Source organism: Coturnix japonica, chromosome 11 (assembly GCF_054131305.1).
Source record: "Coturnix japonica strain WE chromosome 11, WE-NBRP24, whole genome shotgun sequence".
NCBI classification, from domain to species: Eukaryota; Metazoa; Chordata; class Aves; order Galliformes; family Phasianidae; genus Coturnix; species Coturnix japonica.
Genome location: NC_140673.1, coordinates 9,151,337 through 9,166,448, shown reverse-complemented (window position 1 = coordinate 9,166,448; position 15,112 = coordinate 9,151,337). Strand labels below are relative to the sequence as shown.

At 43.5% G+C, this 15,112-nt stretch overlaps 2 long non-coding RNA genes across 3 annotated transcripts in view; one reads left to right on the top strand and one right to left on the bottom strand.

The window, feature by feature from the left end:
• Nucleotides 1-9,714, bottom strand: part of LOC146759008 (uncharacterized) — a 28,578-nt gene extending 18,864 nt beyond the window's left edge. The window contains exon 1 of the long non-coding RNA XR_014932624.1: nt 9,527-9,714. This is a non-coding gene — a long non-coding RNA (uncharacterized LOC146759008). The remainder of the gene's footprint in view (nt 1-9,526) is intronic.
• Nucleotides 1-15,112, top strand: part of LOC107317169 (uncharacterized) — a 124,117-nt gene that overhangs the window by 87,326 nt on the left and 21,679 nt on the right. The window contains exons 9-13 of one of the 2 annotated variants that reach the window (XR_014932622.1): nt 286-429; nt 2,586-2,688; nt 7,076-7,297; nt 9,318-9,482; nt 9,803-15,006. The exons of the other annotated variant lie outside the window; for it this stretch is intronic. This is a non-coding gene — a long non-coding RNA (uncharacterized LOC107317169). The remainder of the gene's footprint in view (nt 1-285; nt 430-2,585; nt 2,689-7,075; nt 7,298-9,317; nt 9,483-9,802; nt 15,007-15,112) is intronic. 2 annotated transcript variants of the gene reach the window in all.

Genomic DNA, 15,112 nt, shown 5'->3' with positions numbered 1-15,112 from the left:
CATCTCTGGTTCTTTCAGTTTGATGTAAAGGAAATGAACATTTGTTCAAATTGTACATTCACTGCTATGCAGCTTGCTGCAGCTCTCTTTCCCATTGCTAACTTCACTGTACATCCAGAGCTAGTCTGCATTTAATGTTTGGATGGCACAGTGTGTTCAGTGTGTGAGCCTGCCTTCTCCAGTAATCCATGCCAAGGATCAATTCCACAGCTTTTTTTCTTTCTTTCTTTTCTTTATTTTCCCCAACAAAAAATGTTCATTTTGTGCCATTCCTTTGTTTTTCAGCACAGAGTGCCTATCACTCAGCCCTCTGATGGCAACACTCAGACAACTCGGGGACAGACAGAACACAAAACCAGAAATGAGGATGTACAACCATGGCTGAAGATGCCCAGAGAGTTGTGTAACGGCCAGAGAGAGGCAGATGACGTAAGCAAATGACAAAAGTTTAAGCTGTTCCTCTGAAATGGTTTGTCTTGTACTATGTGGCTTTATTAAAAAGGCACTGATGTAAGGTGTTTTGAACTAGTCACAAGATGAAGACTGCACACAGGAGAAGCAGGAAGCACCTACCCCTGTAAAGACATGTTATGTACTCATCCTAATTCTTGTTTGAATACTCATGTCATAAAGATGATGCCTTCTAGGAGACTACATTTAATCTTTCACTTACCAAGAATATTTTGTGTGAACTGATTTTCCTTTTATTCAAATAAGAGTGAATTTCTGGAAAGATGAAAGAATAATGAAAATACTAAACACTTATGTTACTCGTAGCACCAATGTAACAGGTTGTCGGAAGCTTTCTCTATGGAAAGATGGACTTCTGTTTCATGGCTGCTAAACGAGAGAAAGCGCATTTTTTTCAATCCTATCAGATGTCTCAGTTTGCAGCACGGAAACGATGCCTGCCACTGTTTCCCGCTGATAACTTTGAAATCAAAAGATGCGCCTTTTGACCATTTCTGTGTGCAGTCGAAGTCTCTATGGCTGGTGTTTATTGTGACCTTTGTGCTAGAGAACAGGTGACCAAAATCATTAAAAACTGATGTTGCAGTGTAAGGGAAAACAACAGTTTAAGATGAACCCGTTTTAATATCTTTATCGGGATCTTTTTCCCTTCAGAGTAAAGCAGTAGCATAATACCCAGCTGCATGATAATACTGGCAAGCAAGGCCGTGAATTTCAACAGCAAACCCTAAACACTGAATGTGCTGTGCTTTTTAAAGAAATCCTCTTTTGTACCAGATATGTAATACCCTTTTGTGCTAGAGTGGTTTGCATAATAATAGTTTTCTTTAGTTATTCGTTGTGGTGCAATGGAGCTGCAAAGTGAGCTAAGCAGTAGCAGCATACAAGACAGTTTCCCATTTTTCTCTAATTTTTTTGGAGGTTTACTCGTCTTTTAAAACGTAAATACTTTTAACTATTTTCATGAAAGATATCCAATTATTAACATTTCAGATCTAAGACCAAGATCTAAGATCTAGGTATTACTTAATATCCACCTTCCTAATTGAGCTCCTCAATTTCAGAAGCAGCAGCAATATTACATCTTTGGCATTTATAGGGAACGTCAAGCATCTTAATTTAATTGGGCACACAATCATCTGCTGTAAATCAGCGTGATGCTGTTCAGAGACTGTGAGACCATGCCCAGGACCCTAACTGTAGAACAACTTGTTTTCAAAATCCAACTAAAATTCATATTATAAACTGTCTAGCCCATACAGGAGTTGTACATACGTTACAATGCACCACTGCTAAGATAAAGAGTGCTAGCTGACTGAAAAAAATGAACATCTAGGATATACCTGAGAACAAGCATAAAATAAAACTTGAAGAATTTGCTGAGAAGTTTTCCCATGTAAAATTTTTTTAAGATTCCTCTTGGGCTTTTCAATGTGTTCTGATCTGGGTAGTAAGGAAGGAATATTTCCCAAAGGAGATATAATTACATTGAAATGGAGCACAGTCTTATTCACAGTGAAAGCTACATAGAAGAACTAAAACCAGGGGAAGTTCCCCAGCTAATGTTCAATAAACTGGGCATTATTTTAACTGATACTATCAAGGGATTTTTCTTTTGAAATTGGTGGAATTATGCCAAGTTACTCTATCTGTGAGTTTGGCCATAGATTACACATGCTTTTCAACCCCTGGCCTGCAACCACTGCAAGGGACCATTTCCAAGAAATCCCTCAAAAGCAACAAAGGAAAGCAAGGCTATTACAAATTAGCTTAAATTCAGAGTGCAGAGAGTTCAGAATCTCACTGGAAAATATTTAGAGGTTTGTGAATCGATATGGGTCAAAAGCAGTTGGGCTACATTATTTCAGATCAGCTGACAAGGTGGATTAACATACAACAATACGTTATCACATGTTAGCGGTACAAAGAATACCCAGGAAAAAAAGAAAGCTCTAGAGCCCAACTGTCACTGCTTTCACAGCTCCATGTGTCAGAGACCATTATATATAGCCACCCTGCAAAGCCGAGATGAATACATCCTCATATCTCTTATCAATACAGCAATTGTGTATTCTTGTTTACTAAAATATCTCAGATCTGTCTTTGCTAAATAGAGCAACAAGAAATTTCACAGCTCCAAAGAGTGAACCTACCATGGATTAGTACCAGAGACAGAAATACATCCACTAAAACCATGAAGGAAGTCCCAGGATCTAGGTAAGAGAGTATTGTAATTATTATACAGCCTGAGTTCTTGTAATACAGAATCTCACAACACAGGGTTCTGTCATCTTAGAAATATGAGTTGCCTTGTGTCAGCAGGATCCCAGATACTGTTAATGCACTGCAGGTTAAGCAGCACGTTACGCTCAGTTAGTGGTACGGTGACATATCAGCTTACATCATTCTCCTTGACTATTCAAAATGAGGAGAAAAAAAAAAAATGTCTTTCAGAAGGAAAATATTCAGTGGAGTTCCCTGAAATCTTTTACTAGGAAGGTACAGTCTGTGTTTCGCTTCCTATGATGCTGCAAGCTGCCCTGAGCTTTGTTGTGATAAGCACTTCTGCCCCACAGCCCATGGGATACAGCCCTTTCTCCAGGATCCCCATTCCCTTCCCCAGGCTTCTGGGATTCTGAGATATTTTGCTGCTTCCTAACAGATGCAGCAAGAATCTTATGTGCTCCTCACTTTCATTTATAATTTCTTAAGTGTTGAAGTTTTTGTTCACAGCAAACTGTGAATGAGAATTAAATGTTTCTGTTAAAAAATCAAATATGTCTATTTTACATGAGTATTCCTAAGTGATGCAGATGGCCAAACACTGAAGGAGATATTCATGAGTTTTGTTTTATTTTCCAGAACTGTTATTTAACTCACAAGGCAGGGAGCTGCCAAACATAGGTAGCACTCACCTCTTTCTGCCAATAAACATCCTTCAAATGGTTTGGCAAATCCATCTAGGTCTTACACAGTTTGTGCACTTCAGACACTAAAGAAAAGCTACAAATTTGACCGATGCAATTCTTTTGTATTATCTATGAATCGGTTCCAGAATTAAATCCTGATACTGTGTATGGAGACTTGGTATAAACAGGAACCTTGGAAGAACCAACTGTCAGTTACAGAGTCTAACTGTAAGAGTGACAGCTTAAACTTCCATTTATTTCATTTACAGTTAAGGTGCAGAAACACCCTTATGTCCTGTGCCATCACTAATAAGTGACAGTGCTGCTCTCTGTCTCACACATACATCACCCCAGCTTTGCCAGGCTGAAAAACTCCCCAGGAAAGGACAGGGCTGCTTTTGTGACATAGTTCTCTCAAAAGCAAGCTGTAAGCACCCCTTCCGTTTGGGACACTTCAGTGACTTGTAAAGACTGGGGTGTATCACATGAAAGCTCACCGTGCTGCAAAGGAGGGCTCCACATGCCTTTAATTACACTGAAAAGTTTGCCCAGCTGTTAAGTGTAGAAAATCCGTGCAGGACCGTTTAAGTTAGGAGGTGTCCTCTGTGTCCAATTGCACTTTTCATAATGTTACAAACACGCTGTGCTGAAATCTGGACTCCAGTGCTCTCTGGGGAAATTTGTACGTGGATCCAGATACCGCTGGTCATTTCTTCGGCCTTACCCTGCTTACCGTATGCCTCCTCTTTGAAATGCTTGTGACTGACTGCAGTGGGAGAGAGGTGGGCTACAGAATTGTTCCCATACGTAATACGTAAATCCATATGACTCTTCCACTGTAACAGCTGCCATATGAATTTCTTGTGTCAGCTTTTAATTGCAGTGAAACATTTCAATGTTTTTAGGTAAAAGAATATTCATTTGTTTGGCTAATAATTGCAAATACATCAACCTTACATTCTCCATGCAAACCAGTCTGTGTGCAGTAGTTCAGGAGAGTAGCAGAGGTTCCCTGTACTGCTGGAGTGAGCCCAAAATGGGGAAAAAGCACAGAACATAGATATAGTGGGTAGGGTCGCATGGAAAAGACAGACAAATTTATTCCTATTCTCAGTGACAGCCCAGTAAGAACAGGGCACAGTTTCAAGCCAATTGAGCTTGCTCTGTGGTTTCTGTATGTGAAAATGAAGAATTCACCCCAAAGAGACTTGTAGAGATCCAGTCACTGAGAATGCTGTCCAACAGGCAGGGCCTTAGTCTTACTGAATTTTTAAAAGCTTATAAAATAGTTTTTAGTTAAATATGCTTTAAAACAAAAGGTTTATTCTTACATGTTGGCGTGTTTATTCTTACATTATTGGCACCATTTATTTACTTTTTATAGGAGTGGGAGCATGACTGCTCCTGTGCCAGCATATTTGATTGTGTAGGACTTGCTTTACATTTACAGGGATCTATTGTTGCTTATGAGGAAAAATAAAATTTCTGTGGAGTGTTTAGTTAACTCCCTGTTGAAGTTAAGCAAGAGTTACCTTTGGAAAACTCACATAAGGTTATTTGTAATGGTGCCAACGGGATCCTTGCTTTGCATATAAAAACGTGTGTGAATTCAAATGGACAAAGATACAATTATCCCAGAATAGCTTCAGGAAAAATCATCAGATTTCTTTCAGTTGAGGTACACAGATAGGGTGTGCAGTGTATGTTACTTCTCTCCAGGCAGGGCAGAAAATGGCTAGGCTTCTGTTTTCACTGTGAGATATATTCTGTTACCACTTTCAGTGGTCAGGAATAATTCCCTCTAAATCAAACTTTGGCATTTCCTAGGTAGAATTAGTCCTTATTTATATGAGTACGAGACAAAGAATAATTTTATCTGGGGATTTTAATATTGCTAGTGATGAAAAACTGAATGATTGAAGTCTCTCATACTCTCAGATCTTTGGAGTCTTTCAAAGTCTGTCTCAGTTTAATCCAAGAAATTGCAAACTCTGTCACATTCCAGCAAATGAACCCATATTCACTGTCCTTTTTCTCTTTTCTAGATCAGGAGCTTCTTCCTCTGCATTCTCACAAAAGCTTTTATGCAAAGTCCTTTTAGAGCCGAGGGAACCTTGTTAAAACTTAATTACAAATCCATGTAGTATTAAGAAAAGAGCATCTGGAACAGGCACTTCTCACAGGCTTGTGTTTAATTATTGACGGCTATTTCTGCTGTCTCCCCAACTAACTTATGAAATACATTTTCTTTCTCATGAAGAGTAACTCTCAGATGCACAGAACTAGAGACTTTTAAAAGATCCTCAGTTCCCCCAGGATCTGAGCATGTAGAAATTTGGGGCCTGGCCGTCCTTCTGGTCTGCACACCTGGCCTCAAGCCCTAATTCCTACCGCAACATCTCCACTAACAGCAAAGTGCTTCTTCAGTAGATGTGAGCCTATTATCTAGGTACTGTTGCTAGGAAAAACAGCTCATTTAGAGGTCTGGTGTAGTACGTGCTTGATAAATGTCTTATCAGAACTTCACACACTCAGGATTCCTCATGATTAGGCTTGATTCATCAATATGAAACAGCCCCATTCCCTCTTTCAGTTACCTGTTGGAAGCAGCCTGTCTAGAGCTAGGTCTTAAAGCTTGAAAGCCATGCCCTGCCAGCTCCTGCTATTCAGGCCCATCACACAGTGACAAACAGATGGAGCAAAGGAAGCACTAGGTCTTCAATTGTTTTCTTCTTTTCTTTTTATCTCTGCTCTGTTGATGTGAACAAGTTAGTGGGCTTTGAGCTGCTTTGTTTTGCATGCACAAATGTGCACTCCTTAGGAGACCGTTCAGGTGTTCAGTGAACTGTATTATCTAGATTCTGAAGGTAAGGACACAGGAAAATAGGCCAGACCTGAAGTAAAGCAGGGACAAGTCCTAGGCATAATATTAATCTGCAATTGTCTTTTCCCAGGCAGTATGACTGATCCAGAGTTTCAGTAGGGGTTCAAACACAAGGCACGTGTGTACTTTTTGTTCATTAGCCACCAGACAGTTTGTCTTAATGCTGTTTAAGGATGTGAAGTCAAAGACTTTTTTTTTTTTTTACTTTTGATTAAATAAATACTCTGTTTATTCCTATCATGTGTATCTTATGTCACTTGCTTAATGCAAGCGATTTCCATCAGTCAAAAGGGTCTACTTGTTTTTAACTCATGCAAAATGGCATTTTCTGTTCTGTACTGCCAACAGAGATGACCAAAGAACCCTTTTGTCTTGGAATAAATCTAAGAAAAGTCTGTGCTAAATGTACTGATGGCTTGTTGAGCTGTTATTTAGCATCGCTGGTCCTTTTTTGTAGCTGCTTTGTACAATGCAGATTAGGTCTCTGATACCTCTTAAAAGGCAGCTGATAGATGACATTAGATTGCTATGGCAGCTCCTGCACCCTTCCGTTCAATAGTTTCTGCAGCAAAGATTTGGTGCTCCCCTGAGCCAAGAGCTGTACGGCTTGGCAAGTTTGGGCCTTTGAAATGGCTGCATCTTTACCCTGACCATCTGGGTGCAACCCAAAACGCACTCATGTGGACACCCACCTGAAGAGGAGGGGCCTTTGAAGGCCTTATAAAGGAACTGGTTTGCAGATAAGTTTAAATACAACTTGCCAGCAGCATATATACTTCACATTGACTCTGTCCTTTCTTTCTGTTTATAGCCCTTTACCACTGAACTGCAATAGCTTGATTGTGTTAAACTGAGTTCCAGGATGCAAGATGCTGTTCAGATAGCTCTGCAATACACTCTTCAGATCCAGCAGCTTGGGCAGGAGAGAGCCCACGGATGATGGAATACCCAGATCTCTGCTGCCATCCCATGAGCAATAGATCCTTTCTTCTGGATTCCCCAGGATTCTCCCAGCAGCCAGCCTTGTTAACAGGTGATTTTTGGATGCGTGCCTGTTCTCTCCACATCCCTGACTGCTTTCCCCTTAGTACAGCCTTTGTTGCTAACTTCTTTGTGGCTTCCAGAAGGTGTTCATTTTCTGTGTGTCTTCTGTGCCCTTGCATTCCTCACTCTGAGTGCCTCACCACACTGCGTGCCCTTTTATGCCTTAGTCATTCTTGCTTAGTGCTACACAAAGGGCATAGCTAACCCTGGAAAATCTCTTTTTGTAGCATGCTGATGTATTGTGATTAATTCATTATCAACGATGACAAGACTGCCTCAGGAAACTCCAACAACCTATAGGGCTGAGGATTTTTATACAATAGCTCTTTTAAAAACAAGTTATATCCCACACAGAAGGACTTATTTTCTTAGGTTTCCTGCAGGTAGGCTCAGCGTGTTGATGCTATGCATAAAGATAAGGCAACAGGGCACCGCTCAGGTGCAACAAACCTGAAAGTAGTAGCAACAGCAATGAACTGAGCTTGTATTGTGCCCTGATGTAACATCGCAGAGAAGCTCATGAATGCATGCGGCACATAGCAGAAAGCACATTCAACGTTATCCTTGCACTGAAGGGGAAAGCCCACCCTCATCCCAACGAGAGAGACGTGCTGCAGGGCTCCACCGCCACAACATTTGCATGAGAAAGCACGAAAGCCTTGTTGGAAGGCTCCCGGCTCTGCTCTCGCTAATTAGCCTGGGGAAGTAGCAGGAGACATTTCAGAGGAATGTCCCATTTCTTGCACTGAGAGCAGCAAGGCTGCCGACTTGCAGTTACATTCGAGTTCCTCGAGGTGCCAAACATCTCCACTCTGATAGACAGGACTGCTGTCGGTAGATTTTTTAGTTGCTTTTCTTTAAGAGTCAGCATTTTTCCTGATAGACTATTGGCAGTTCTCTGACTTCTGACATAAGGTCTGGCAGTAAAAAACAAATACGTATCCTTCCAAATTATAATGCAAAATGACCATATCTTATAATTTGCAATCTAAAGAGTGATTCAGGACCCAGAAACAAACCAATCTTCCAGATAATCTCACTTAGTTTAGAAAGTCTGTCTCAAACAGGAATTTCTAATCTGCTTGCAGTGCCTTTTCAGACTGAGCTCACATATAACCCAACCTGCTAACTGGCTGAGTTGCAGTCATAGTGCCAGCAGAGAGAAATTCAAGTGCTCTTCTGTCCTTACAGTGAACCTGAAACATCTCAGCTTTGGACCTCAGCCTGAGCTGTTCTGCAGCCTTCTTTCCTCCTGATCTTGGCTGTCACCGCAGCACCCTGCACTACAGTTTACCAAAGGCCTCTGTTTTTGTGCATCAGGGAGATTAATACAATCTTAAAACTCACATATTGCTACGTGTTTTCTCATGATTTCTATCACATCATGAGTGTTCAGCCTTCTGGCTCAGTGAACAGGCTTGGGCCATGTACACAAAGGTCACTCCCAAAGTAATGCCTCCTATTTATTTCCATGGAAACTACAACTGATACGAGGGGCACAATAACACTATTTGAGAGGGCAGGGGCTGGGCCGTGTGTTGGACAAGCCTCTATGATATAATGTGTCCCTACAGTCCTCTAGGAAATGGGTACAAACGTTGTCTGGAGATAAGGGAAAGGGGAGGCTCATGAGCCACGCCGTATTTAAAATAGGACTGTACAGAATGCTGCTCAAGTTATTCACACAGCAGAATGAGCAAGCTGAGGGATGGGGTAGCCCAGTCGTGCTTTATATGGCAGAAACCTCCTTCCCACTGACCGGATAAAGCTTATGCCTAGAAAATTATCCAGTAAAAGTAAACCCACAGGTGACCATTTAACCTATTAAATATTTTGTATCACACCTCTCATTTTTTTTCCTATCTGATACCACAGTGAAAGGAAGCAAACTAATGCATGGAGGAGGGAGGGAGGCCTGTGTTTGATGGGGAAAGAAAAAAAAAAAATAAAATAGCACCACCGATGTATTTTCTCTTTTTTTTTTCCTTCTTCACCTTTTCTGAGCTCAGAAGTCAACATGAATAGTAACAGCCCTTCAAAAACGAGCCACGGAGGAACCTTATGGGAAAGCACCTTGCAGTGCTTTGTCATCTGCTGACAAACTGGTGCCAGGACCAGAACTTCATAATAAAGTCTTGGGAGAAAATTTTGCAGCAGACCAAGGAATCGTGAAGGTATAGACCTGCAGGAAAACTGCTGTAAGAAATGATGTATTTACCTTTATTCATCTCCTTAAAGGCTGAAAGCTGAGCTTTGTGGCAAGCTGTGATCTCACCTTCTTCATTGCATTGCAGTACTGTTTGTCATGTTTTCTAGTATTCCAAAAAAAGAAAAGGAGCAAGGCAATAGCTGTTAGTTACTGACTCATTATCTCCCGGTGGTATCTTCAGATTTAAAGCCTCTTGGGAACCTCTGTTGTGTTCCCAAAGCAAAGTACCTGGGTCATGACACAGGAGGCTTCTATGCCGCTGATTCTCTGCTTTCTTCCACGCAGCAGAGCTGGATTCCTGGCAGCTGGAGGTGCTGCTCTTATACACAACAGCAGCAAATGGGCGCCCATGTGTGTTAAAGAATCACAGGAGACACCGTGCCTTGCTGCAGCACGTGGCTTCCAGGGCTGAGGTGATGTTTCTGCCACCAGGCAGACTTCCTGCTCTCAGACAGGAACCTCAGGGGACTGGCTTGTTGTGCTTCCCTCACTGAGACACAGCTTTGGGCAGACACTGGGAGCAGGGCTTAACTTACCTCCGGTCCTTCTTGCTTCAACTGACTAACTCAGCTGCTCTGTGAGTGTGTGATTACCTTGAGTGCAATTATTTGCTGTAGGAGGACACCTGAAGCAGCCGATGTCCCTGCAGTCTGTCGGGCAGGGTGCTTTATGTACCGCAGTGCTGCTTTCCTGCCTAATGCCAAGGGGATGGCCTTTTGCAGCGGCTTATCAGATAGCGATAGCAGCAATTATCCAGCACCGATTCCTTCCCTCCCTCTCCTGGTCTGTTTCCATGCTCTCATGCCATGTGATTTCTACATTAAACGGGCTCCTTATGTGAAAGCGTTCTCAGCTTTCAAGTTTAAGTTTAAAAAACCAACACGGAACGGATGAAGTGAAATGTTTCTTTTGGCCGGCGCTCTGACAAAGGGGAGGAAACCCCTCGCTGTGGGAGCGGGCGGCAGCGCCCTCTGCTGGGCGCACGGAGAGCCTGCAGGGCGGCCAGAGCCGGGGGGGCAATAACGGGGAATCCCTTCACAGCCCGGGGTCTGTGTGTCCCGGGGAGCTGCAAATCCTGTCCTTCCGTATGAAAGAAGTATTCCGTCTATGTAGGGATCTAACAAGGAAGTTTCTACGTACTGTCTTTTATACAAAATATGCTGGTAGTTATTGACTGCTGGTTAGGAAAAGCATCTGTTTGGTTCGAATAATGATCTCATTCTGTGCGTATCATATTACCACAAGCATCAGGTTTGCATAACTTTCTTTTCAGAAATGTCATGTCTTTTAAGCAAAGAGAAATGGAACAACGCTGTTGTGTATAAAAGGTAGACTGAATTAGTATATTATTCCTACTGCTCTGCGTAACTTATCTGACACTTGTTTTAATTCTTTTGGGTAACCAAGGGCGTGGATCTGGTTCCCTGCCAGCAAAACTCAGCGGCTTCATTAAATTAGGAAAAGGCGTGTGTAGCAAACCAAAAATAAAAAAGGGCCCACCAGGAGCTGCTCAGGTGCACACAATCCCCCTGATGGCTGCAAGAGGTGGAGCCAGGATCCACCCCTTCACAGACCTCATTTAAGGGCTGGCAGTGAAGGGGAAAGCATCTGTTTCCAGAGATCCCTGCCTGTTGGAGTCCTTCTAAAGCTAAGCAGTTCTTTTCCTTTGTTTCTATATCTGTGGCTGCTGCAGTTGGGTTCATTCTCATTAGCTTTAGCCAAAGATTTTGCCACTCTGCTATTATCATCCCATTCTAGTGTTACAGAAGAGCATTTTAATTGGTAAAAAGTTACTGTTTCTATTCTCAAAGCAGAGTTAAATGGAGCAAGAAGGGAAAGGGATAAAAGGTCAAAATAACAGCGGTGTGGTAAAGCTCTGGCTGTTGCTTTGAGAGAGCATCACAACACATAGTAAAAAACAATCACTGCTTTGTCATGTTGGTCTTTATGTGGGCACTGTTGTCATTCACACGTGTGGATCCGTGGGCGGTTCGGGCACCTGGGGAAGATGTTTCAACGCGGGGAATAGAGAGTTTCCTGCTGTGCCCCGCTCTGCCTGGGATTTCAGCAGTGACAAATGTCATGTTGGAAGTGCAGACAGTGAAAATTATGGGGACACATATCAGGTAACTTTCTGTGGCAGCACTTGGAACTTTCTTGTCTTTATATTTGTTGTGTAAAGATTAAAGCCAAAGAAAGGAAGTAGTTGATCATGGGTGGAATGCTTAGTCACCTTACTGGTGAATACAGTGGAGGACATTGTAGGTTTCTGTTCTGTATTGCAGGCACTGAGAAATCAGGAACCCCCCCGTGTGTTTGCTATGGGCACTTGTAAGTGAGTGTGTCTGAACCAACTGAGCCCAAGACACTCAGCTCTGTCAGCGAGCACTTTCTTACAGCTCATATAAACAAGACTAGGAGATGCCTAGTAAATGGGGAGCTGTGCAGGATACTGCCCTGGTTATGTCAGTTAGTCTGTTTGGATGCGGCAGGAGTGATGGTTCTGGATTGAGTTTACAGCTAGGCATTCATCTGCTTTACTGTGATGTTATTCTAGTTGCCAGGGACTTGCCTGACGGCTGACTTATCTAATATGTTGGAGGGCAGCACAGCAGGAGGGATTTTGGTCCCCCTCACCCCATCTAGAGGTTTAGGGACACGAGAGATACAGAAAGTGACTGCCATCAAAGATTAAGGCAAAGGACTTACTCACTGAGCACCTCAGCCTCTCCTATGTCTGTAACTGCTTTTTCTCCCTCTCACTTATCAGAGGGAGGTACGCTTCTCTTGGTCTTGGTCTTCTGACTGGTATATCTATAGAAATCATTGCTATTTTTTTAGTCTCTTTGCCAAGTTCAGTTTCACCTGCGCACCGGTCAATTAACTCACCCCTGTGTGTGTGGAAGGCATCTGTGTATTCTTCTCAGGTTACATGTCTGTGTTTCCTCAGCCTTTATGTATGTTTTCTTTTTTTCTTCCCCCAGCAGGTCACTGCTCTGTCACACGCTGCTCTTGTGCCTCCTCTGCTTGGTTTCTAGCACTGGGTGTAGGGGAACTGTAGTTCTCTCAGAAAGGCAACCTTAAAGAGTTTCTTTTATGCTTCTATCTATCTCAGCATTTATTAATATGTATTTGGGTTTTTTTTTCATTACATGGACTGCTGCATTATTTTCTGTAGTAATTTCATAAGTAGCCTCCTCTGCCTGAGTTTAATGAACGCTGTGAAGCATATCAAGTGTTGTAGAAATGGAACCTGTTTGAAATAATGCAATTTTTTTCCTTTATTCCTTCTGGGTGTGGAACAAAAAGAGCCAAGAAGAGAGTTAGATCTGTTTCTTGGCTTGTTTCTTTGGCCGATTTCATTATGATGGGGCTTTTAATATAGGACGGGACGAACCGAAGCACCCGCCGGAAAACCCCGGGGAACCGAGAGCGCCGCGGAGCCGCGACGGGACTCGGAGAACCGAGCGGCGGCCCCTTCAAAAAACGCCATGGAAGCCGGGCAGCCACATTACTCCAGCTCCGAAAAGCCGGGAGAGCCCGGCGGCCGCCCGCCCAAGACGGACGGACCCCCCCGACTTCCCCGTCTCGTTATTACCGGAACCGCTCCTCGGGTCGGGCTGCTCCTTACTGCGTGTAGTCACGCCGGAACCTGAAACAAAACAGCAATCACAGAACGTTAAATAGAATCTCAAGGCTCCCTTCTAAAAGCAGCCCCCCGAGTAGCTTCTCACCCCCGGCAGCGCTGCGGCACGGCAAAGAAACGCGACCTGCACCGCATCCCGGGATCTCCGCTCTGGATCTATACTCAGGAACCCGGCATCCTCCGGTGGAGCTCAAGATGCCTCGCGGCGGTCCCGCCCCCGAGCTTCCGACGAGGTGAGGCTGTGCCCCGGCGGGGGCGGCCCCGCGGCACCTGGGGGTCGGTATCGGGGCTGGGTCTCCATGGGGCCGGCCCGGGGCTCTGACAGTTCGACACGTGCGCTCCGGATCTCAATTACGCGCTGAAATGACGCTTCAAATTACACTTTGTCACACGCTTCTTCTTCTCACCTGTTGGGTTCATTAACAAGTGACATAACTGTACCCGACTCGAACGGATCGCTCTGCGCTGGACGACGATGCAATGACACGGAATCGCGCTGCAGGAGAACGGCCCGGCCGTGTCGGTTCCGAGAGGCCCCTCCCCGCGTGCTGCCTCGGCCCACATCCAAAAAAGAAAACCCAAAAACCCCCCAAAACAAAAGCCCCACGGTTGTTAAACCTTTCGATCACAGAGAAAATGTGACTAAAGATGATGGGAGCAATGTGCAAATGGCAGCGTAGTGCAGAGCGAGGGGACGGATCCCACTGAGACTGTGCGACGAATTGCAACGTTCACTGCGAGAAGGAGCAGGTTCGGTGATGGGGGTGTCACAGCTGGGCCAAAGGATCACATTCACTCCTACTTAATACGGGGATTGCTCTGGGAGGCGAGCAGCATCATAGCACAGCGCTTACAACCATTTGTGTGAGCTGCTGCTCCTTTAGGAATTACAGTTTAAATGGAATTTAGCCTGGAATAATTGATGAAATGGACAAACGAGCCCCGAGCACTAACGAAGGACCACCACACTGCCAGAAGAATGGCACATGATGTCAAAGAGGGTGGAATAAGGCCACATCTGTTCAACGGTCACTGGGGGCAGACAGGTTAATGAATGTGGGGAGGTAATGAACGTGTAATACATGTGAAATTATAACCTGTGTAAGAACAGTCGATTGGTGGAGCGTTCTCAGAGAATTACCACAAGACAAACACGTTACTATCAGCAATGTGTGCATGTCATCTGTTGGCCTGGAAGCTGCTATTACAGTATTACCTTAAGGTTACTTCAGGAACACATTGGAAAGTCTCTTCTTAGCATTAATGAAATACTTTTCAGTGGACTCAGCCACTTCCCTGACATGTATCTCTTTTCCACCCTCTGCATTTTTCTGCTTCCAAGGAAATGTGGCTGCACTTGGTAAAAATGAGTGAAAAGTTAGCAGTGACATTCTTTATTGTGCTCATAAGGCCTAGACAAGGTAACTGAGAAACCACGTTCAGTTCTTTGGGTACAATACTTCTGTCTTGCCCTCTAAGCGGAACACTTTTGTGCCACTGATGTACATTGGTCAGGAAATAGAAGTGAATCCAAAAAGACCCTGACTGCTGCTTCTCGGGAATCTGTAACATCGATGTTCAACAGCTGGATTTTCAGAAAAAATTGTGAAGCTGGCCAGGCTTTAAAAGCTTGAAGACCATTCCAGAAAACAATATACATATAAAATCAGGATTATGACTTACATTGTTGTAACACTCAGAAATACTACTCCTGACAGAGCACCCCCATTAAGAACACATTAGAAGTATGCGTAACTTCATGTGATGCGTAGAACAAGCAACTAGTTCTGAGCATGCTTAAGTAAAGGTCCTTAACATTTCGAGTCTGAGATGCCAGCTAACGGTAGGAAGCTATTTTACCTCTCAATCTTGCTTTATTTTATTCTCCTCTGACTGGCTACTATACTGTATGACATATGGTCTGCTTAAATTAGGCAGGCACACAAAAC